Consider the following 24,734-nt stretch of genomic DNA (forward strand, 5'->3'; position numbering starts at 1 on the left):
GAGAGAGAGAGAGAGAGAAATTGTTAAAAGTTTTAACTGACTTCTTCTAATCGTTTCCTAGTTCGACATCCCAACTGCGTTAATTAGGTATAACCCAACATGGAAAAGGGGAGCGAACGGTTACAGGTAAAATAAATGATTAAAGAGACCAAAATTAGCGAACGTAAAAAAGCGGCGTAATTACCTTCGTTAGCGTCTTTTGTTTTAGAACAGTTTACGAAGCGTTGCTTAATTAGTGTGAGTCAGGTATTCAGGCAGAGAAAATGAAATCTTTATCGTTAACATGTCCATTTCGAATAAATTCCCACATCATGTTTGAACGTTTTTTCGCTTTTTCATTTTCCTACTTGTGACTCCGGTCATTACAAATAACAATGAAAAAGAAAAGAACGCTTGAATAGCATCGAAGAGCCAAATACATTAATAATAATAATAATAATAATAATAATAATAATAATAATAATAATAATAATAATAATAATAATAATAATAATAATAATAATAATAATAATAATAATAATAATAATCATTAATTATTATTATTATTATTATTATTATTAATTATTATTATTATTATTATTATAATTATAATAATAATAATAATGAATAATTGAAAAACTTTTTTAATTCAATTGAATTGTTTCAATATTCACATAGCAAATGAATACGTTGCAATGTAAAAATTAAAAAGAGGCGAAAGCACTGATTGACACCAGGAAAGTCTTTATTGTAATTCTTATGATAAGAAACAACAATACTTAAGTTACAAAAGGTGTGTAGAGAGAGCGTTTACAGAGTTCTATTCATTCTCACTTGCAGCAGAAATCAGACTGTTTCTTTCGTCGCCAACTGCCAAAGGGAGCTCTGCCTCGGGGAATCCCAGTTGAAGGAAACAATTGGGTGTCTGTCACGCTACGAAAATGACGATTACCTTATGATTGGTTCCACTGTCCTGGCTGCGGGAGGTGTCAGGGACTGCCTTGTCGAGCAACCCCCCCCAAAAAAGACAGATAATCTGAAGAAAGGTTTTCCGCTTCGGGATCAACATTACGTATTCGAGACATTTGTGTTTTTAATTTTGATGAGGATGATGTATACTATGTATTAATTTATTTATAGAAGTGAATATTTTATACCTACAAATACTAAGCCACATTAATTCCTCTGGCATAAAATTCTCTGTTTCTTGAGAATAACTTTCACCCAAACGGTTATGTATTATACATACATCTGCCTGGCAGGTGATATCACAACCTTAGCCTGTTCGACTCGACACAGAGGATACAGGGGCTTATATAATACAATATATATATATATATATATATATATATATCTATATATATAGATATATATAATATATATATGATATAATATAAGGAATATCTTAATCTATTCCCTATAGTTTACTTTGGAAAACAGGGCCAGAACACTCCCTCTTTTGTCTAGACGGATTCCACTCACTGGTGTGGAAAGGCGGTATGGTTTATCACAATGCCTACTAAAAGCGAGAGAGAGAGAGAGAGAGAGAGAGAGAGAGAGTGACAGAGAGATGAGAGAGAGAGAGAGAGAGAGAGAGAGAGAGAGAGAAGGCATCATCTGTTTTGATTCAGAAAAGCCCCCTAAAATTCTGGACTGTACTGCCGCCTAAGTGTACTTTCAATGTATTTTTTTCAAACATTTTTTCAAACTTGGAGAAATACTTGATAAATCTGATTTAGACTTAACAATCAAATATACAGCGATTTCAGGTACATTCAATCTAGAATCAGTGGGATATGCAGTTCATTCGATATTTGGAATTAATGATGTAAATATTGTCAATAAATATTAATGTCGTAAATATTGCCATTTTTAAATTTTTCTTTATTCATATCTTGTCATGTTATCTGAATTTTGTCAAAGTAGCAACCGGGTGATATGTAGGACTTTTCATGCAAATCTTTTTTTCCTACTGCTGTTATATTTTTAACCCTCCACAAAATAATGGAGAAACAACAGCATTGTTGCTTCCCCATACAGCCATTAGTTACAAATCTCATACGGTGCAGTGACAAAAATCACGGGAAAACGTTTTCTAATAATGACTCTTGGGAAACTGTTATCACAACGAATACTGTATCTGGACAACTTTAGAAATATAGAATGTTGAAAGATCAAAACGCCCACTTTCGAGATATAAATATATATATATATATATATATATATATATATATATATATATATATATATATGTGTGTGTGTGTGTGTGTGTGTGTGTGTGTGTGTGTGTGTGTGTGTGTGTAAAGTTTAATAAGATCATTGGAGATTGTAAAGAATGAGGGAGGGAGACTATTATATATATATATATTATATATTATATATATATAAATATATATATATATGTGTGTGTGGGGTGTGTGTGTGTGGGTTGGGTGTGTATGTGTGTGTGTGTGTGTAAAATATAAGATAATGGGAGATGTAAAAGAATGAGAGTGAGACAAAAGCATCGACATGAAATCAAACCTGTACTTGATATTATATCTTATGAAAGACTGTGTAACTGAAAATATTTCCTCAAGTAGCTCACTCAGCACCAGCTACGTTTAAAGAAAACTATTAAAGCCGACTACCTAGACGGGTATAATGTTCTGATTACGATACATTCTGCTCCTTGTGATCTAAGAGCTGCTAATGAGTCCTTTCGATTGTCCTTTGCCAAAATAATTCTGAAGTCTTCTCACGGAGGAATATAGAGTATTGTTTATTTATTATGAATCGTGGGAAACTTTTGGAGCCATTCTAAGACCTCTGCCTTCTCTAGATTCTCCATGCCGAAGACCCTGTATGGCGAACAGCCATTAGAGAGTGACCGCAAAGGTGATGACTTTAGGCAGATATAGTTTAAAAATGCGCGCAGACAGATTGACGCGAATGAGACCATCGAAGACGAATTATGCTGATGAATCTGCTCAGAGTAAAACCCTCGCCAAATGCCAGGCAAGAAAAGCTTCTGGAAACGAGTAAAAAAGCTTTCATCAGTGTCGAGAGATCCTTGACGGGGAATAGTACCAGCATTAGAGTAATTGGTTGCGAACGTACACCGGCGTCATTTCGCCTGTTAATGGCGCATTGTACCCCGCTATGGCATGGCATCAGGCCCTGGAACTTCTTTAGGAGCATCATTAAAGCAACTCGTTTTCATGACAAAAAAAAAAAAAAAAAAAAAAAAAAAAAAATAAAAATAAAAAAAAAAAAACTTTCTTTATGGCCGTTTCCAAGTTTGTGATTCTTGCAGAAAACAAATAAATAGAATCAAAGATGCTGTAGGTTGCATTAAATTCAAAAGTATAATATTACACTCCCTTGGTGGAAAAAAAAAAACAATGCAAAATGATTAAAGTACCAACGGGAACAAAGAATTCGTACTTAACATATTAATATGTAGAAAGATGACGTAACATAAAGGCATTGTCCCTTTTGTTCCGATCCAACTACTCCTGGGACAGAAATCGCGCCTTTAATATTTTCATTAGCAAACACAATTGCTTTAGGTTCTTCGCGGAGTGTCTGAAATACGCTGTTCCTGCTCACGCTGCTGCAACAAAGATCTAGGATAATTACAACTGCGAAATACTGCAAAGTTTGTTGAGCGTTCTTTATGTATATTTGCTCCTAATGAAGAGGAAATAACAATTGTTTCGTAACAAAAGAGGTCCGGAAAAGAAATAAGTTTAAATGAGAGAGGATCTGATACGTTCTATATTTGCACAATTTAACGAATGTGAAACAAACATATTTTGTTTTTCCATATATAAATGTATATGGCTGCAGGAAAGAGCAGCGCAAGAACCTTTACTGTTGGGGTAAAATACTTTCGAAACAGGATGATTGTACTTCATGTCTCACACCTTCATTATTATAAGGATTGTGAATGCTGCTACTTATTTCAAAGTACATAAGCTGTGACACAGAGCTCTGCGAATTTATCACATAAATGTAACGAAACAAGGAATTTCATTTTCATTTATATCCTGGAAACTCGAGTTGTTGAAAGAATTCTGGTATTAATCAACGATGAATATTATTTGTGACGATTGCTTCATCCGCCAGTGGTAGCACTGCACACACAAAGGTATCCAGATCTAAATTCATCCGCTGCACTTTATCTATCATACTGATGATGTGCGCGGTTCCCATCAGATTCATGCCTTGAAACGATATAATTCACAAAAAGAGCGGTCAATCCAAATTTTTACTTGGTTTTCCATTTACAAAATACCTCTGCTTTTTAACGCCTACATTAACAGACCCAACCTTTATTTTTAACTCGTCAAAAATGTCTTATTCCCACCTACAATCAGGGAACCCTAGGCAGTGTATATGGAAATGAAAGCTACATACTTATAAAACATTCATCAGTATTTTCTTTGCTGGGAAATGTATAGGTACATATCAAGCTATTAGTTTGAAGCCTAAATTATAACTTTTGTGTATAAGTCGTCATATTTTTTCAGAATTCTTACATGTTTCATTTGGTGTGAAATTTTCGAATTCATTGCACTTCTTTAGTATTCAGTTGGGATAATTTTTGTTGAATTCTAACTGATTTCATCTAATTTCAGATGCTTAATAAAGCTGCTTGGAAATCGGGATATTCCTTTGGTTTCTGTATGGACACACTCGGGGGCCCTATCACCGAAAGTCATGGGAATGTTGTTGACCCGCCGAGTTTCCTATTCCTCTGCTCCACTGTAGGCGCAACCAGCTAATTGCACCGGGCTATGATTGTAGCGACAGGAACTGGCTCTTCCCCGTAGAAGTTTGTAACTATTACCACCGCTGTCATTATTTTCTTAACTCGTTATGCTACCAATACATCCAGCAGGGCTTTATTTGAGGCAATCGTTACATAATCATAACGTGTAAAAGTATCCAACCTTAACCAAAGGAGCTATCCCTTATTCTGCGCTCTCCACTGAGCCAGTAATGCTTTTAAATCATTTAACTATTGAGCAATTGTTTGTATTTGTACAACAATGAAGGTCTTGAAGAAACTGTACTTGCTTCCTACTTTCTAAAATATCTTGAATCTCTTACTTTTCTCTTTAGTCCTTTTTATAGGTTCCAGGAATTGGGGGGTTAATGGGTTGATGTGGCTTTTCTTGGCAACATTCACCTCAAGGGATGGTGTCCCTGCCTACACGAGTTACGGTAGGAGAGACTCTTGATGAAGCCTTGGCAGGCAACCCTTTTAGGACACTCCGAAATCAAACCAGGGGGTAGCAGAAGGGACCCTTGAGCCTTGATTGGCAACCCTTATAAGAGAAGGTTACTCAACATAGAAACCTTGTTCGCCAGCCTTTGTGCCATAAGCCATTGTACAGAGGATTTCCGTGGTCTTGAGTTTGAGTTCCCTTGCTTAAGGGTACAATAAAATTAACAAAAATAATCCTGATTAATATTAGCAGCTCTGCTTACTTTCTAAACAAAGGGATGAGGACTGCGATCAAAATGTACGTAGAAAGAAGAAGAAAAATAAACAGTAATATGCACGCTGCAGCTTTGGCTCGTTTAAAGGGATGAATATAGACCTCGTCACTATTTAGCCCGAAATTGAGTTTTCGAACTTCGATATCTATCATATAGATATATAGATTATATAATATATATAAATAATTATATATAGATAATATATATATATATATATAAAATGAAATATATATATATATATGAATATATAGATATATAAATAAATATATATATAATACTATATTATATATATATGTATATATATATATATATATGTATATATATATATATATATATATATATATATAGTTTACTATTTATATGGTATATAAATATATATATTATATATATAAAATATATATATATATTATTATATATATGTATATATATATATACTATTTATATAAATATATATATAATATATATATATATATAATAAATATATATATATATATATAAATAAAAAAATATATATATATATAGAATACATATAATTATATATGTATATGTATGTTTGCGTTTCCCAGCGTGTGAGGCACTCACAATTAACAAACAACTTCACCCACCGGTCCCAGACAAACTGAGTAATTGGTATTCGTGTCCTTCAGGAATAATTTCCCTTACTAGTGAAGACGGTCACGCACAATTCTCTCCCTTTCTGTGCGAATGAGTGTGTGCGTCAGTCTGTCTTTCACACTCTACAGTGATCGGTAATTTGTGATTGTTGATGATAGCCTCAATACCAGAAACATACATACAATGCCATTTTAGAATGGTAGGAAGGAAGCTGATGTACTAAGATTTCCTAAAAGACATGGATGCTCGTAATTGCCAAGTATAAAAATAAAGGGAAGGAAAGATAAATCATACATTAAGAGAGACACCTAGCAGGAGAGAGAGAGAGAGAGAGAGAGAGAGAGAGAGAGAGAGAGAGAGAGAGAGAGGTATTCCTTCCTAATGCGAGATTTGAGGCATTTGGGTGACTTATGTCTATGCATGCTGTATGGAAAGGATGCTTAGGAACTGACTATCCTTTCTTTTAATGCAGAGCCGTCCACAGTCAAGATTTCCCTCTGTGTTGTAGACAAACACGCATCTGTTTCTTGTAGGAGATTGAGGAGAAATTGTCATTCATATGACCTACATTTGCAATGGTTAAAACTCCATAATATAAAAAAAAAAGTGCAAACTATACTCGGAACACAATGAGAAAAAAATTATGAATGAAAATAAAAAGAGAGACACCAGTGACAAAGGTGAAAGTCAGTTTTCTTGCTTGAAACCTTTGATGACAAAAGAGGGAAAAGAAAAGTGGAGAGAATATTTCCAAGACCCACGAACAAAAGGTGATTGACAGAGAGCGCCATCAAGTTAATAATAAGCTGATGTTTTGGCATCCCGGGTCTTGTTTTCATCTTTTAAGCCCCTCTGACGCAGTCGCCCCTAATAGACTTTTCATCCAGTCGGTAAATATTTGTCACCCCGTTGGCACATATCTTTCACTATCGCCCCTTTTTCATAGAACAAAGGGGAGCATATATCCTCGTTAAAGGAGACATTAAAAGAGCTCTTATTTTTTTCGACCTCTCTCTCTCTCTCGCTCACACGTTCCCGACTTTATACTTCATAGTTTGCTGACATCGGAAGATTTCCGAGAACATGACACTTACAAAAGAAAACCCTCCGTCAGAGAATATCTGAACTACAGGTTTCAACTTGAAAACGAGCCGATTCGTATTCCACTGTACTAGACGAAGCATTTTGGTGGCGACGGTTGAAAAGGTAAAGAATACCAGATGCGATTAGGCTATGAAAAAAAAAAAACGAAAAAATAATACACTGGCTATATAATAGCAGTATTATAGCACGATAAATCTCATTGAGCTTTCCGAAAGAACTCAAACTAGGTAAAAAGAGAGAGAGAGAGAGAGAGAGAGAGAGAGAGAGAATACAAGCACAGTACGTTCAGTCTTAGCATTTTACTGTCATTATTATTGCTTGACAATATGCTCGATTAATAAAAGAAATAATGAAGGCTGCAAAACAGAATCAGTTAATGGCAAAGGCTGTTGAGGGTGGGTTGAAGTGAAGTAAATTCCACGATAAAAAAGTAGTCCAGTTTATCAACATTCTTACCTAGTTTCTTTAACAAAAATTCTGGACTGATCTTGCATAATGGCTATTCGCCTCAGTTGCATATAAGCATAGGCTTAACTTTGGAACAATATCGATATTACAATGAAATGTTTATGAATAATTCTGTTTTCTGATTACCTAAAGTATTGTGCAATGAACTGTATTGCATTACCACTTAAATATCATTAGTATAATTAAACTGTCTTAAACTTGTTTGGGAGAGAAGGAAACAAATAACTTTTCAAAAGAGGAGACTTCAAAGAAAAGATACTGGTCACTGCAATTTCATCTTTCAGATGTTTACAATTTTACACAGAAGCTATATCATCGAAATGAAAACTAAGCCGTTAACTATCATGAACAAAACTTATTTCTCTACATATCAAAAGCACATGTGAGCTATACACTCATGATACGAATCTGCCTTCTGCTGTTGTCTTCACATTCCGTAAATTTCCCCCCACACACTGACCCAGCGTTTCAACTCTAGCCTGCTGAATCTACTTACTTCATATATTTCATGAATGCATATTTGTCCTCACACCAAAATAAAAAGACCGCCGAGCCAAATTTCTCAGCTCTCGCAGTACAAAGGCCGCAGGAAATATTTGACATGTATTAGATTGCTATTAAAGTTTTAGTTACTGTATGGTGTCATTCTTACAGTGATTTTTGCATTTTTAAAAATTTATTCTAAAATGACTCCAAGGGATTTCTATATCAGTAATTATCCTTCAACATAATCAGTTCCTTCACAAGTGTCGTATTTCTTAAATATATTCCAATTCATTCTTTAATCTCCTGTATAATCATATCTATTATATCTGACATTTTACCCTTACGTCCTGAGGACACAGAATATATTTGTTATTTTTTTCCTTATCTGATTAACTGTTATTCTTCCGGGTAAAATGTCAAATATAATAGATATGATTATACAGGAGATTATAGAATGAATTGGAATACATTTAAGAAAAACGACACTTGTGAAGGAGACGCGGAACTGATTACGTTGAAGGATAATTACTAATATAGAAATTCTTTGAAACCATTTTAGAATAAATTTTTAAAAATGCAAAAATCACTGTAATAATGACACCATACAGTAACTAAAATTTTAATTGCAAGAAAAAATAATGGTGAACTAGGGCGGTATTAGTTCACCATTATTTTTTCTTGCTATAAAAGAGAAAATGGGTGTGTCACGTATATATGTACTTAAAAGCAGACTTCCGCATTCACGTGCGTATCTTTCACAATACGTCTTTGTTTCCTTTCTAAGAGAGTGGAGCTAGAAGGGCAAAGAATCCTAGCTTCAGCAGCTCTCTAGGAGTGCGATTGCTATCCCCACACCCTTTTCCTGACCCCAGCTTCAAGTCGAGATCTAGCCGCTGGTCTTAGGATGTATGTATTTATGTGTACATATATTGGTGTGTGTGTGTGTGTTGTAGCAAAGCAAAGGGGAGCGATTAGTTTTCCGCTTTCCATAAACTTTAAGATGCATTCCCTAATTTCAGCGCCTTGAATATAAACCGGAAATGAATGAGGAAAGTTACCCTTTCCACGCCAGCTTCCAACTTGGAAAACCGGGCGCAGACACTTTGACTGTTGGAACACCTAAATTTAAATATATATATGATCACTGCAGAAAAATGTAATTATATATATATATATATATATATAATATATATCTAATTATATCTAAATATCTAAATAATTAGAATTATATATATATATAGATATAATATATATATATATATAATATATATCTTATATATATGATTATATATAATAATAATATATTCAATAACGTAAGGTTATCCTGACTTATTCATGCGTAGCTAAATGGCGAAGAAAGCTATAGACAAAATTAAACAAATCAAGTATTGTGAAGTCTTCGGAGAAGTAATTTTGCTGGAAATTAAGAACACTGCCACTTCACAACAAAACGAAACCATGTGAAGCCAAAGCTTCTTGATTAGATTCTAGCAATGATTCAAAAGCAATTTGGAAAAGATATTTACGGAAAACAGAGTCAGAGCACAAAGGAAGTGATAACAATGGTGTAAAGCAAACAAGCCACAGAATTCTGTGCTCTAATGAAAAATGGAAGAGGAACGTAGGTACAGATCTTATGAGAGAGAGAGAGAGAGAGAGAGAGAGAGAGAGAGAGAGAGAGAGAGAGAGAGAGAGAGAGAGGGAATTAAGGAAGGTGGGATGATAGGAAAAGTAATGTCATAGACATTGGTATCACCCGAATGTTTTAAGACATGAAATATTCATTTTCTTATTTTAAAAAGGTAAAGGGGAAAGGAAAAGGTTTTCAAGAGAGAGAGAGAGAGAGAGAGAGAGAGAGAGAGAGAGAGAGAGAGAGAGAGAGAGAGAGAGAGAGAGAGAATTTAATTAAGAGATCACAAGAGAATCAGAGATGTAAACAAGAGGACGACAATATCCCCTAGAACCCGTAGGAGTGAGTTCCCTAATGAAGAGGAGAGATGCCATGAGATTAATCAGACGTAAGCCCTTAAATGCCCTTTCACTTAATTACCGAAGGGGAGTGAAAGAAACCTGGAACGCCATTCAACTTTCGCCCAAATACAACTGTCAGTTAAGAGGGCTTACTCTGTGTCAAGTGCTACTGGCATGGGGAGTATTTCTTTCACTCTCCAAGGGGCATTCGATTTGATATGTCTTCACTCAGAGACCTCAAAAACCCCATTTCGTCGTCCACAAGAGGGGATAGCGGAGTTGAATGCTCATTTATTATTTGGCTCTGAAATCTAGATGCATGCCTTCATAACTGACAAGAGTATTCATACCTGGGTGTGTGTATATATATATATATAATACTATATATATATATTATATTATTATATATATCTATATATACAACAACACGAGAGTACAATTATCCTATTACGGATTGATTAAGGACACGGACACTTGCTATGGTATACGGCACAGAGATGAAAAATTACTTTGCTAGGAATGGAAAGCATGAGGAGTATTTCAAAGGGTTGGCAAATAAACTTACAGTCATCTACACAGGGTAATACGATTACTGATCACCAGAGTAAATATGGAAGAGAAAGGATACAGGCGTTATGACTGAGGCCAATTAAGAAGAGGAAGGACTTTCCTCAACAGCGTGAAAGGACCACGTTTGAAACGTATCGTAGGTAAAGGTGAAAGTATGGACATCTCGTGTGGAACAGGAATAGGAAATAGACGAGCCCAGGACACACTTACAGCCTATAAACGTGAATGGCGTCATATGTGAGTATGTATTCGCAGCAAAGAATCCTAATCTTTTGTTTCTCTACTTTTTGTACTGATTCCGCCTCCACAGGGCTGGTTTTAGCTTAGAGTTTTTAGCAATCTTTCTGGAACGAGGTTGCTAACCCAATTGCTATATCTCCGCTTCGATGGTAGCTTCCATCCATATTAGACAAAATACCAAGTACATAAATCACTGTTCAAGACAACAGAGACGACGGATTTGAAGAAAGCATGATCATCGCCCTGTTCTCGTCCAGGCACCAGGCTATGTGGTCCTTTTATTTGGTAGGCGGGAAAGCAACCCCTAGTCCCACCAACCCTCTTGTATCTGCAGAGATAAAATCAATATCAACATCGCAGTCGAAGATATTCGTCATGTATCATACTCTCTCTGAAATGAACAATCATTCCTCTTTTCAGAGAAAGAAAGCTATGAAAGACTTATCCTCTATTTCTTTGATTACTCCAACACCATCTGTAGAATTACCTCGAAGTCACAGGAGTGTCAAGCTCCCTCGCTCGAAGATAAATAGGTTAGCTGGACGGGAAAGTGCTTCACAAGCCCTGGGATTCCCTTCTGTCACCCAGATTTAATTCACCAATTCAATCTGGAGGTGTTTAACATTTGTTTGAATCCTGTCTCCTTCATCTTTCCATTCCTTTGACTTTCCAAGTATTCATTTCCTTTTCTTTCCATTTAATACGGGCCTTTTTTTTCTTTTTTTTATTAAATGTTATATACTCTGGACAATTCCTTATCATATTTAGAGCTAAACAGCTTAAACCAGCGAAGATTTCAAACCCTACTTGTGACAGTTAAGTCTTAAAAAACCACCAAGCCTACTACTTAGCTGAACTTTATCACAGAATACTTCTGTAAACAAAGACAAGACAAACTGATTCGCATTCATTAATAGTATGAGATTCGTCAACATAATTTTTTTTGCCCCACCCGTAATCCATTACATGCATTTAAAAAAGAATTATCATAAATGCTTTTGTAATTAGTTGTTTATTCCACGGACGTCCTTCTGTTAATAACATAGTACATCATAACCGTATTAAAACGCACTTGACTTTTTTTTGTGTGTGTGTGAAAAGAAAAGGCAATATCCACGTATAAAGAAAGTCTGAGTGGGTTGTGACAAGGATGAAATCAACAGAAAATGAGTCTATTCATACAGCATTGAGTTAACGTGAGTTTAGAACAAAATGCAGAGAGTTGAGACTGATGTGTAAATAGCCTAAACATTTATTACCGATACATGTGCTTGTATCTGTACAAAATATGCTAGGAATACTTAAAAAAATCAGAAAGAACCGATGGAATTATGCAATACGAGGGATACACGATTATTATTATTATATATTTTGCGTACAGAGAAGAAAGCGCTCTACTTTAACTTGGAAATAAACTTCTTATGAGATACATAATTCCTCTAAAAGCCTTAGCATCAAATAAAATGAAGGACAAGTCCAAAGCAAACTAGACAGGTACACTTTCATGTAGCTTTGCAAATAACTTTTTTTCATAATTACTCTATACCTTCCTTGTATGAGATCTTACTGTCTTGACAGGAGATAGTTACTATCCAAAGAAAATTATCTTTGCAGGCCGTACCCAGAGTTTTGTTTTTATTTTATTTATTTATTTATTTATTATTTTTTAGGGAAGGGTTGGGGGACGGTTGGTTTTTCCCAAAACTGGACCTTTTCTTCTACAAATATCATTGCATATAGAGGTAGTGTATACAAGATGATATAGACGAAAAATTGGGTACCTGTGCGGTCTATGCCCTTTTATCCGATTAGGTGTTATTCAAAGTACTGGCTTTGATTGACAGAATTTTGCTTATAATGTTGAAAGTTTGCACTGAAATTCAAGATTATTTCTTCAGTTTTATTGATTGATTCCTTTATTATGTTAACAATAAAATGCATATTACTTTCTTTGTTGTTGTTGCATACTTTGACGTAACAAAAAAATAATAATTATTTATAACTTTGTAGTGCAGTTCATGAAAAGGATAGTCACAGAAAATATGGACTTCCAGATATTCTTTCCGATCACCCATTGTCACCATGGTAAGTGCGGGTTCATTCCGGATATGGTGCGATATCTAATTCAAATGAGCATAGGTCAAAATGAATTCCAACTCATCTTGCGGTCCAAGAAAAAAAAAAAAAATTCGATTCTCGTATTTAGTAAATTCACCCATCCGTGCTTTCTGGATATCAACCTCAACCTCATCAACGCCATCAATCTTCCCATCAGTTTCTCAACATTTTCGAAATATGCAGATTTCAGCTATTTGGAGACGGGTATAAAAATCTACGTGTCTCAAATCCCGATAAATTCCGTTCAATAACATCAGGATAACAATTAGTCTCTGCCATAACTTTATAAAATGAAACAGAAGAGACCTTAGAGTTTTAAAAACAGGATATTCCATTCTATCCCAACAATATTAATTATATCCGTTTGTAATTGTGTTTGAATACCTCATGATACACTTCTTGCATGTACAATGCAGGTCCATTCGTTCAGTATAATTAAGCACTATTCATTGAGCAAGTAGAGACAACTCTACGGGTATTCATTCTAACAATCACCGCCATACATCTGATAAACGTGAATGTTTGTATATTCGTTAAAACCCATCTCCAGAACAAACAGTTATAAAGTGCATATAAGAATTCGATTTTGCTAGAACATGAACGCCTCCGACAATCCCTATGCAAGCTATAAACTAGTTTCCTATATCCAAAATCTTTTTAAAAAATTTGAATGGTTTATCCGATGTTAGAGGGGTAGTGATTAGTTATTGTACGTAAATAACTAATATTTGGATAAGTAATTTCTTATCAATGGTAGGATCGTCTGGAAATGAGACGTTATTTTCGTTATGCCTCATAGCCTAGAGAAAATAAATTACCCACTTTATGTAACGGCGTTATTTTCAGTAGCAGACGTCAATAAAAATAATTAATTATGTTACAAATAATTATTAGTAATTAATTAATAATGTTAGAAAATGTTATAACGGGGATGATAATATGAGGATTCGGTTTGGCTAAATAAAGCCTTAGCTGCATTACTGGAACACACACGACAGGCCGACACGGAGTTCACGACGATTGATGACTGATGACAAGTAACTGATGAGTCCGAGTCTACCATCCTCCGGTAAACCCTATAATAATCAGTTTACTGCATCCACACCGATAGTGGTAAGTTTAGATATTTCAAGTTGGTAGATAAAGTGAAATATGAGGGTATTTGGTAATTTTCATGGTTTTATACGGAATGGAAGCGTTTGGGTAAGAGCCTTGGACCTCAGGCCAGTACCCAAGTTTAGGGATTATGTTCAATGTGGCCATTTTCTTCGGCCGTTTGCATATTCAATTACATGTAACGTCTATAGCCTATATGCAATTTCAGTAGATATTATCATGGCTTCGCGAGAAGTGGAAGAGTTGGGCAAGAACCTAGGACCTTAGGCCAGCACTCAAGCTTAGGGGTAACTTTGGGGGGTTAAGTTAAAATGCTTTTTTTATTTTATTATAGGCCATTTGCTTATTCAATTAGGTACATAGGATTGCATGCAACAATTATACTTTCGATTTTAACAAGGATTTTTCTTATTTTCAAGTGGAAAATACTATTTGAAGGCACCAAATTTTAGATGCAGTTAGCCTACCTAATTGTGAAGGTACTGTCGTTTAGAAGATACCTGTGCATTTAAATGCAAAAATTCAATTATTCGTAGCCATTAACCATTTTAAAAAGCTATTATTTTAGCTTTAACGTGAATAGTTTAGTTTGAAGTGAGTGTTGGTAGAGTTTTAAATGCATGTGTTTTCGTTATGCTTTTCACGTTTTTATAACGACATAATCATTTCAGGTGGTTACCAAACTATTAGGCATACATCGCTAGTGTCATAGGTCCTTCAGGACCACAGACAGTTAATGAGACTTGAGTTTGTTTAAGGGAAATTTCTCTGAATGTTTGTACATTATCATTAAACTGGTTAATTATATTTTGTGTTTCCTTGATCTAATTTTTCAGAAAATAGGCCACCAGTGAAACTTCCTTCCATTGGGCCAGAGACTTCAGGAGCCAAAAAGTATGCAGTTTGCAGGGCGGTGCCAGCACCCTAACTTAGGGGTAAGTTAAATTGAATGTTGCCATTTTCTTAGGCCATTTGTATATTCAGTTGTACTGTAGGATAGTGTCCAATGTCCAAATGATGCATTCCAGTAGTTATTTGCATGATTTTAACAAAATAGAAAAGTTTAGTTTAGAGCTAGGACCTTAGGTTAATAACCCTAGCTTAATAAGGCCAAATTTGATCAAATTCAGCTATTTTCTTATGCCATTTGCATATTCAAACTTCTTTTCATGACTTTACTTGAAATAGAAGAGTTTTACCACCTAGAACCTTAGGCCAGCTCTCTACCCTGGGATTCCCAAGTTTAAATGGCTCTCTAGCTTGGGGTTCCGAAATTTGCATAGTTATTTTCTTAGACCATTTGCATATTCAATTACATAGGATTACATGAAACATTTAAACTTAATTCACAAGGATTTTTCTTATTTTTCCCCTGTAAATATTTGAAGGTACCAAATTTTAGATAAAGTATCTTAGTTGTGAAGGCATTGTCTTTTAGAAGATACCAGTGCATTTAAATGCAAAACTTGAAATTATTTGTAAACCTTAAAATAACAATGATTCTTTAAATAACACTGATCCAATTATTTTTCAGAAAATAGCCACCAAAGAAATGGCCTTCCATTGGGCCAAAGACTTGAGGAGCAAAAAGGAATGCAGCATACAGCTCGTTGGACACATCAAATCAAAGGGAGGCCAGACTACATGATTTGCTGCATCCAGAGAACGGAAGTACAAGGGCAGAGGGAGGCTAGACTGAGGACGAGAGTAGCTGCATTCAGAGCAACAGGAGTCTGACTGAAACAGAGGGAGGCCAGATTGGAAGTCCAGAGATGAGAGAAGCAGCATACAGGGCGGCAGACATATCAGATCAGAGGGAGCCCTGACTAGAAGCCAAAGGATAAGATTTGCTGCATGCAGAAGTACCAGAACAGAAGAAGGCCACGTTGGTAGATCTGAGGATGAGAGTGGCTGCATCCAGAACAGAGGGAGGCCTGACTGGAAGTCCAAAGGAAGAAAGAAGCTGCATCCAGAGCAGCATTAGATCTGGAACAGAGGGAGACCAAACTGGAAGCTCAGAATTGCGGATATGAAAAAAGCTGCATTCGATTACAGGCCAGATTTGTTATCACAAGCATATTCACATATCCCATTGGATAGTTTGATGTTTGTCAGCACTGCAATGCATTCAAGTGGAAAGAAGAGGCTCCAGGATTCTGCTGCAGTAATGGAAAAGTCTATGCAATATTTGGTCAGTCTGTTCGATCCACTTCAATTGCTCATGTTGGGAGATACAACCATTTAATATTTCCACAAACATCCAAAAGTACATTTTCTGCTTCCAAATGACTCTGTGCAAAGGAAATTTGTGAGACAGGCTACATGCCCACCTTTAAAATTCAAGGTTGGGTGTAGATGCTTTTGGGATCACCTGCTTCCTATGCCAAGTTTATTCAGCTACGTCATGGGCGATGCAACCTCAGAGGCCAAAATGAAACAACAGGATACCGGGCCTAAAGGAAGGCATATTGTTGTAATCTTCAGGAGTTCTTCACAGGCACCATACCTACATCGCCATCTTCAAAACAGTCTTGGAGCTCATGCTTACAGAGAACCACAAGATCAGGATTAGCTCGGACAAGAAGCCGTTTCGATGTCCCCACCTTCAAAGTGGCTGTGGTGATGTCGGCAATTACTTTCAGCCTTGTGACATCATCCTTCACAAGAAAAACCAGACAGTTCGGAGGGTGACCAACACCCACAGGTCCTATGACTCCCTGCAGCATTTTCTGATTTTCTGGCAAGACGAGGATGGCTACTACTTCAATGTTCCTGAAATTAATTAGGCCACTCATAAAGCAAAAGTGTCACGAGACTATTGTAATCAAAGAAACGTGAGCTAGGGAAGAAAACCACCTTTTGAAGTGCAGAATGCCATTTCATCAGTTTATTTTGACATGTAATGTCAAAATTGAGAGCAAGAAGCTTTGTTACAATGGACCCACCAGGAGGAGCTGCGAGCCACTGATACATCCACCTCCAAGATGTCATTGTCAAAAAAATGAATCCAAGGGAGCTGAGAAAAATGGTCAACCTAGGGCAAGGACAAAGGCTAGCTGGAAGTCAAATCCACCACACCCTGGGACACATCTACATGGTCCATCCCTCCAGCATCAAATGGCTCTCTTTGAGAATGCTTCTGCACATTGTACAGCAGCCCCATATCATCATTTACATGGTCCATCAAATGGCTCTTTTTGAGAATGCTTCCGCACATAGTGTAGCGCCATGTATCACTTGTAGGAAAATGGTACAGCGCCACGAGTCTGAAAATGAACGACAGTCAAGCCAGTGTCACTTTCTGGGAGGTCTGTGAGAGATAAGGTTTGTTGGAGAGTGGCCTGCACTGGGATATCACCCTGGATGAAACTGTTTTGTCACTGCTGCTGAGGAAAATCAGATGGATTTTTGGTCAACACCTGTAACCATGTTCAACCCCCCTTCAGCTCGGGTAAAGTACAGGAATGGTAATAATGAAGATGTTCTGCATAAAGTGAGGCAAGATAATCCAACCCCGAATATCGTTGATTTTTGCAGATTTGCCAAGAGGTTCTTCACAAGATCAGTTACTGTCCTGATTACCTTGCCCAGTTTGTCACAGAAAAGGAACCCCAGCATTTGTCAGACCAGCAGAGCACCTACGAAGCCATTCTTTGGCAACCACGCCAATGGCCAAACAGGTGGTCTGATCTTCCTGGATGCTCCTCATGGAACTGGAACATTCCTTATAAGCCTTAGCTCCAACTTCTGGATGGAGGTTCCATTGCCCACTCTTGCTTTGAAATTGTTGCTCAATTTGGCACTCTGCTTGAAGATTCCCGTCTGTGACATTTCCAACGGATGGCATGAGCTGCGGGAAAATATTTCAGCAGTGCAGCCTCATCATTTGGGGCAAATACACCATGGATAAGAAGTGAGGTTTTGCACTTTAGACTTCTTGCTCCTTGGGTCCTGCAACATTAAGTCCATCATGGGAAACATCACTTTCTTTTGCCATACCTGGCCAGTGATTGTTTCAGATACCAGAGCTAATGAAACATGATCTCACCTGCTGTGAAGAGAGTCCAAATATCCAAGCTGACCACAAACATGAAGGTGCAGTTGTTTGGTGATCCTTTGTCTGGATTTTTCTGAGCAGCTTCTTACCTTGGGAAATAGGAGAGCATTGTGCCCACTTGATCCCAGACAGGACTTTGTGTTACCAGAGAACTTTTGCACCTCGGTTTGTACCCAATTGGTGGCAGCTGTTCTTCCTGTGATTATTTATATTTTGAATTTGTTACTTTAAATAAATATGTTAATCAAAACAACACCATATGTTACTTTCTTTCTCAGGTAAATGGTAAACTGTCATTCAGGGTATTCCTAGGCTGGTCAGCAAGTCATATTAATATATGTATAAAAAATTTGTAAGTGTATTTTCCAGCATAACTTGAAACAGACAGAGCCATTTCAACCAAACTTGGTATACATATGACAGTATGGAAAAGAATACTGTGTGGGTGGGGTAAGACGTCACTGGCATTGAAGGGGGTGACATATAAAAATAATTGAAAAGAACCAAAACATGTCAGTCTCGACGACATAGTTTTAAAGTCCCTGAGATGAATGGTGATGCTCCTGGATGCCCTTAAATCCAAGTAGCCCCGATAGGAAGGGAGGTAGGTAAGGTGGGAACAGGTGAAATATAATATAGTCTTATTAAAAGTGAATGTTTGTGTGCTATAGAAATCCAAACTGCTTGACCAATCTAGACCCAACTCAGATAATAAGGTGGTTTCAAACCTGTACCCCTGCCCCCATCCCCTTTACCTTTGTAACTTGTGGTGAAGAAACTCTATGGGTTCAACACACCCCATTTCATATATCTAGACCTTATGACAGAATTACACTCTTGAAAATTCTATTTCAGTCACCATGGTAATACCTGGAATGGAATGGAATATGGAATTTAGGCTTGAAGCCAGCCAGGTAGTACCTGGATTAAAGACACAGAAGAATCAGTGTAATATCTAGTTAAAAGGGACAGTCACAACAGTAATGTCTGGATAAAAGGGACAAAGTACAGTAACACCTGATTAAAGGGGACAGATAGCATAGTAATACCTGACTAAAAGGGACAAAGCAGAGTAACATCTGGTTTAAAGGGGACAGACAACACAGCAATTCCTGATTAAAGGGACAGTCACCACAGTAATACCTGGGTAAAAAGGACAGCACAGTAATACTGGGATAAAGGGACAGCCTGAGGTCCTTTACATTACAAATTACTTTCAGCGAAGCCAGAACAGCTGTTTAAATGTCAAACAAGATGGTTAGGTAGTTAACTATTGCCGGTTAGCGGGAGTCCCTCCTACCTGGATGTAAAAATTCCAATTTGGCTTTTGGCACAGGTAACAGATTGAGATTGGTGGGCTAGGTAGGGAATAGCCCTACCTCCAAACTGGCAGTCTATTCCCATAGATGAAATCCTCTCCAGAATCTTGTCTAGGATGATCAATGGCAGCCCATCCTACCAGGGTGTCCGAAAAAAACTTGGGAGGAGGCAGGCAAGCACCAGTCTTGGAAGAATACTTCCCAAGACTGGTTCTTCGAGCATGGGCCTTGTAGACTCGCACACTCGAAGAGCCTGAATCCCAAGACCTCAGAGGTATGTGAAACGACCCCCAAATCTGTAGATCGAGGACAGCCAATGACAGAAGCAACCTTTTTCTTCAGCTGGGAAACATCAGAAGAAAGAGGGGAGGTGGCAATTAAGGGAATTATTATGGAATTGTATTAAGGGAATTATTATGGAATTGCCCCTGTTCACGCTCCACCCCACCTAACAGCCAACTTGCCTCAACTCTCTTGGCTCTCACAAGAAAAAAAAAAAAAAAAAAAAAAAAAAAAAAAAAAAAAAAAAAAAAGTCATCAATTTCGACGATGACACCTGTACCCCCAAGTTGGTGGCTGATTTTCTGGCCATGCACTTATCACTTTGCTGCAGAAACTGCTCCAATTCACAGATGTATTTGGTGACCAGTGTAGGGAACTTAAAATAAAGGAGTGTTCCCAAAACTTTTGACACCAATGATTGCCTAACACAAAATTTGCCAAGCAGGAAGATGTGTACCTTACTACATAATTACAATATTTCCTCTTCTTGCTCTTACTATAGCACACGTAACAGTCACACACCCACTGCTTCCTGTCTTCTCTGTACCTACAAGGTTTTTCACTTTTTGCATAAAACCTGTATGGGCAGTACCCCGTGTCTTAAAAAGTCCACTGCCTTCTCTTCCTCTTCAAAAAAACTCCTTAAACGCACGAAGTAGCTAACATCAAAAGCAACACACAATTCAACTCCTTCCATTCTTAAGGTGAACTACTAATTGAACTGAAATTGGAAATATACCTGACGTCTACCTAAAATCATTTGAATAGTGAACTAACATTGGTTACAGAGACTGGGAGGGGCTTTAAAAAATGCACCAACAGGAAAGAAATCGAAATAATAGGATAAATCAAATGTGTGGGCAGAACTTCAACCAAACAGGCTTTGACACACGCGCAAACAAACGAAAAGGGGCAGTTTCAGGTTGGGGGTAAGATCAACTTGAGACTTATAAGACCGGGAGTGGCTTAAAAAAAATGCACCAATTGGAAAAAATCGAAATAATTAGATAAATCATGAACAGGAGCAGTTTCAGGTGGGGGTAAGATCAACTTAAGACTCATAAAATTTTCAGTTTACTGAAGAGCGAAAAATCGTGTTTTTAAAGATAAGTTCAGTACCTAAGTAAATTTTGGTTTGCGACTAGTGGTGCAGGGGTTCAAAATGTTAGTTTTGAGATCTACACAGCTGTGTAGGTTATATAGCTATTGTATATTGGTAACTTTCCAACATTAATTAATCATATCTCCAAAACTATTAATAAGCTAATGGAAAGATGGGGACTTTTGAACTCCTCTCAATGCATACTACCTATCTATGTGGGTTTCATTGCTGGGTTGCAGACCAGGTGTAAACTATATTAATTCCTACTAGACATGATATTTATTGAATAGGTTAGATTAGGCTAAATGAATAGGGCAAATGTTGAATGCATGGGCTAGGCTAAGCAAATTGATATATGACAAATGTTGAATGCATAGGCTAGCCTAATTGAGTTGGGTAAATATTGAATACATGGGCTAGCCTAATTGTATTGGGTGAATGTTGAATACATGGGCTAGCCTAATTGAAATAGGGTGAATGTTGAATGCATAGGCTAGGCCAATTGAAATAGGGTGAATGTTGAATGCATAGGCTAAGCAAGGCTAGGCTACTTGAAATAAGGAGAATGATGAATGGACAGGCTATGCTAAGTTAATTGAAATTTGGTGAATGTTGAATGCATAGGCTAGGCTATTTGAAATTGGCTTAATGTTGAATACATAGGCTAGGCTACACTAATTAAAAGAGTGAATATTGAATTCATAGGCTGGGCTAAGCTAATTGAAATAAGGTGTATATATGTTCAATGCATAAGCTAGGCTAACTGGAATAGGGTGAATGTTGAATGTAGGCTAGGCTAAGCTAATTGAATCACGGTGAAAGTTGAATGCATAGGTTAGGAATGCATAGGTTAGGCTAGGCCTAATTGAAATAGGGTGAATGTTTAATGCATATACTCGGCTAGACTAACTGAAATAAAGTGAATGTGAGAATACCCACCGTGCCACCATTACTTAGATTAACCATATGGTGCTTCAATGATAATTTGTTCTAGGGTAAATTACAGGTTAGGCTAATTACAGTTGACCGCCAAAAACTAACGGAAAATTGTTAGTAAGCAATCAAAATACAATAGACAACTGCAATTTCCAAAGAAATACCCGACGCGCCACTATTGCTAAGATTAACAATTTATGTTTTAAACCAATATAAATGAGGCAAGAAACAATTTAAAATCTGACCATGATCGTGTAAGAAAATTCTCAGAGCACATAGCCTATCGATGAATGAAGATAGCAAACCCGACCTACGAATGGCTGCTGTCTACTACTAAAAGGAACTGGGGTAGCAGTCTTCCTCCCCATTAAACTTTTCCAAATACTTTTACCACCACCACCAGTGGCACGCATACTTACGGCAGATCTATAGGTATATTACTAGCCTATATGCTAGTATTCTGTTCATTAGCTAGCCTAAAAGCCCTAATCCAATCCTCATCGTTCTTGTTATTTTCAGACTTGGTTATTTCTTTAACTATGGTCCAATATACTGCCACTACATGCCTTACCTTATAGGTAGTCTGTGAAATTTGAGATTGGCTTTTTTGCAATTTATTGCAGAAAAAACTTATGTGCTTCTGCTGGACAGCAAGCCACGTGTTCACCCGAAGCAACGAGCGAGCGCACTTACTGGTCTGCTCTGCAGTCTGCAGCTTTGTCGGAATTCGGAAATTCAGAATTTCATGAACCATCGAATCTCAGATTATTTCCCATTTCCCTTAACTGCCTAGTAAGTGGCCGGCAGCCTTTTGGACTACTATCTCAAACAACAAGTTCTGCGTAGTTAAACCTACCACGCTTCCATAGTTAAACACGTCACAAGTAAAGACGATGGGAAACGGCACATATCGGTCATATAAAATCTAACGCATTCCCACTTGATGAAAAGATCCCCTCAAACACTGCCCAACTTTTCATACAATACTTTTAGAATCCTTTCCTGGCCCCTACGCAGTCGCACGCGACAGAGCATTTCGTAAATGCCCGGAATAACCACTCTTCCTTGCCCACCTCGCCGGCAAGATATTCTGACAGAACCAGAAGTAAAACACTTCTTCATGGAAAGTGTAATCTATTTTCAACAAATAAACTCATCAAATATGACCTCTCTATCACTAACTTGACCATACTTTACCTATAAATAGCATAACATAGCGCCACATGGTGAGTATGACCTGGTGCTTGATGAATATTAAATTCTATTTAATTCACCTTCTCAGAACACTAACCAGCAATGAAGAGAAACCCAATCATCAAAGCAGTGACTAAGTGAGTAGATCCAGCCGGCACAGTAGCATCTAGTTTCATACAACGATAACAGCCTGCAGTGCTTGAAGTATTTTGCCTGCGATGATGGTAACAACACAAGGGAATATTTAAAAAATATCTAGCAATTTAAGTGGAACAAAGGCGCATTCTGAGGTACCTGATTAAAGAACAAAATACATTTTTTTTTTTACAAAGACAAATGCAACCCACAAATGCCCTCCTCCATCCCTTGGCTGCTTTGAAGAGTGAATGAACTTTGAAGGTCTTTGTTCTGAAATCTCAGGTGTCCTCATCGACCGCGGAATCTCTTTTTCTCCAGTTATTGGGTGTCTAGGTGGCATGGTACCTAATTATCGCACGCACCTGCCAGGCGAATTATAAATGCTAATAAGTGGGCTTGTGCGATAAATTCTCAGTCTAAAATCTATCCAGTTTCTCCCTTCCTTTCCGCACCTTGGTTTCAGGTGTCAATTTTTGTTTTTATCATTCAATTGATGATAACACTCGAATGAATACAATGGCAGTGGGATGGCCCTCCACTTCATTACCCTTTAAAACCCTGTAAAATTCCTTATTTTTCAGTTACCAAAATTCATTCAAAATTTATTGTCATTAAAAGATACAGCAAGTCATTCAACACAACTGTATAAAACAATGCCAAATGTAGCTTTCTCCGATATTGGCATTAAATATCGTTTCCAAAAGTGCGAAAATAAAACCTTTTTAAGAGAAAAACAGAATGAAAAATATAAAAAAATGGGACCATGATGAAATTATAAAAAGTCATCCTAGCATAAATCAATGATTGGCTTCTACAACTTTGATCCTTTTTAAATGATAACAATATAGTAACTGTCCACGTTTTAACGTAACAATTTACGGTCTGCAGTTGACTTAACAAGCGTTGGAATAGACGCATTGCTTTTGGAACGGTCTGGGATTTACTTGACGCAATTTAGTTGCCATTCTCATGAATGTCTTAGTGCCACACTACAACCAGTTGGATGTCTTGTGGGCGTGTATTGTGCCTTAGTATTTACATCATTGATCATTTTAATACATAGAGACAATTCAATTGCAGGACGTTATCTTCGCCATTGATAACACGTTCTATATCGGGGTTTACAAAACCAGCATTGTACTGAACAATGAAAGCGACGTTTTTTTTGGGATATAAATTATCTTTGAAATAGGATACTACAAAGCAGATTTCATGACAACAAATAAAGAGGAAAAATTGTGAATATTCTCAGGCTCAAAGTCAAATACGCAGCGAACAAGTACAGCTGATGGTTAAAACGTAGTTAAAATAAATATATAAGTAAAATGAAATTAGGTCAATTTCCTAGTGACCAAAACCGTTAATAGACGAATGCAAACATCTAGCCATTTCTATCTTAGCGTACAAACACATTAGCGAAGGAACACGTGTCAAATCCATTGAGCAGCCTGGTCTGTTTTATGAAATAAAAAAAGTTTTTCCAGCATATAGACTCATTACCAATAAGGATTCATGAATATTTGCGAGGCAAGTTCAAAACCTTCCCTTT

At 36.9% G+C, this 24,734-nt stretch overlaps 1 protein-coding gene and 1 long non-coding RNA gene across 6 annotated transcripts in view; one reads left to right on the plus strand and one right to left on the minus strand.

Annotated features, from left to right (window-relative positions):
- Positions 1-24,734, minus strand: part of LOC135217245 (complexin-like) — a 344,903-nt gene that overhangs the window by 68,818 nt on the left and 251,351 nt on the right. The gene's annotated exons all lie outside the window — the stretch shown is intronic.
- LOC135217038 (uncharacterized) lies at positions 14,022-18,408 on the plus strand. The gene is made up of 3 exons (XR_010315010.1): positions 14,022-14,154; positions 14,994-15,092; positions 15,692-18,408. It is a non-coding gene; the product is annotated as an uncharacterized LOC135217038 (long non-coding RNA).

Source organism: Macrobrachium nipponense, chromosome 7 (genome assembly GCF_015104395.2).
Source record: "Macrobrachium nipponense isolate FS-2020 chromosome 7, ASM1510439v2, whole genome shotgun sequence".
Taxonomy (NCBI): Eukaryota; Metazoa; Arthropoda; class Malacostraca; order Decapoda; family Palaemonidae; genus Macrobrachium; species Macrobrachium nipponense.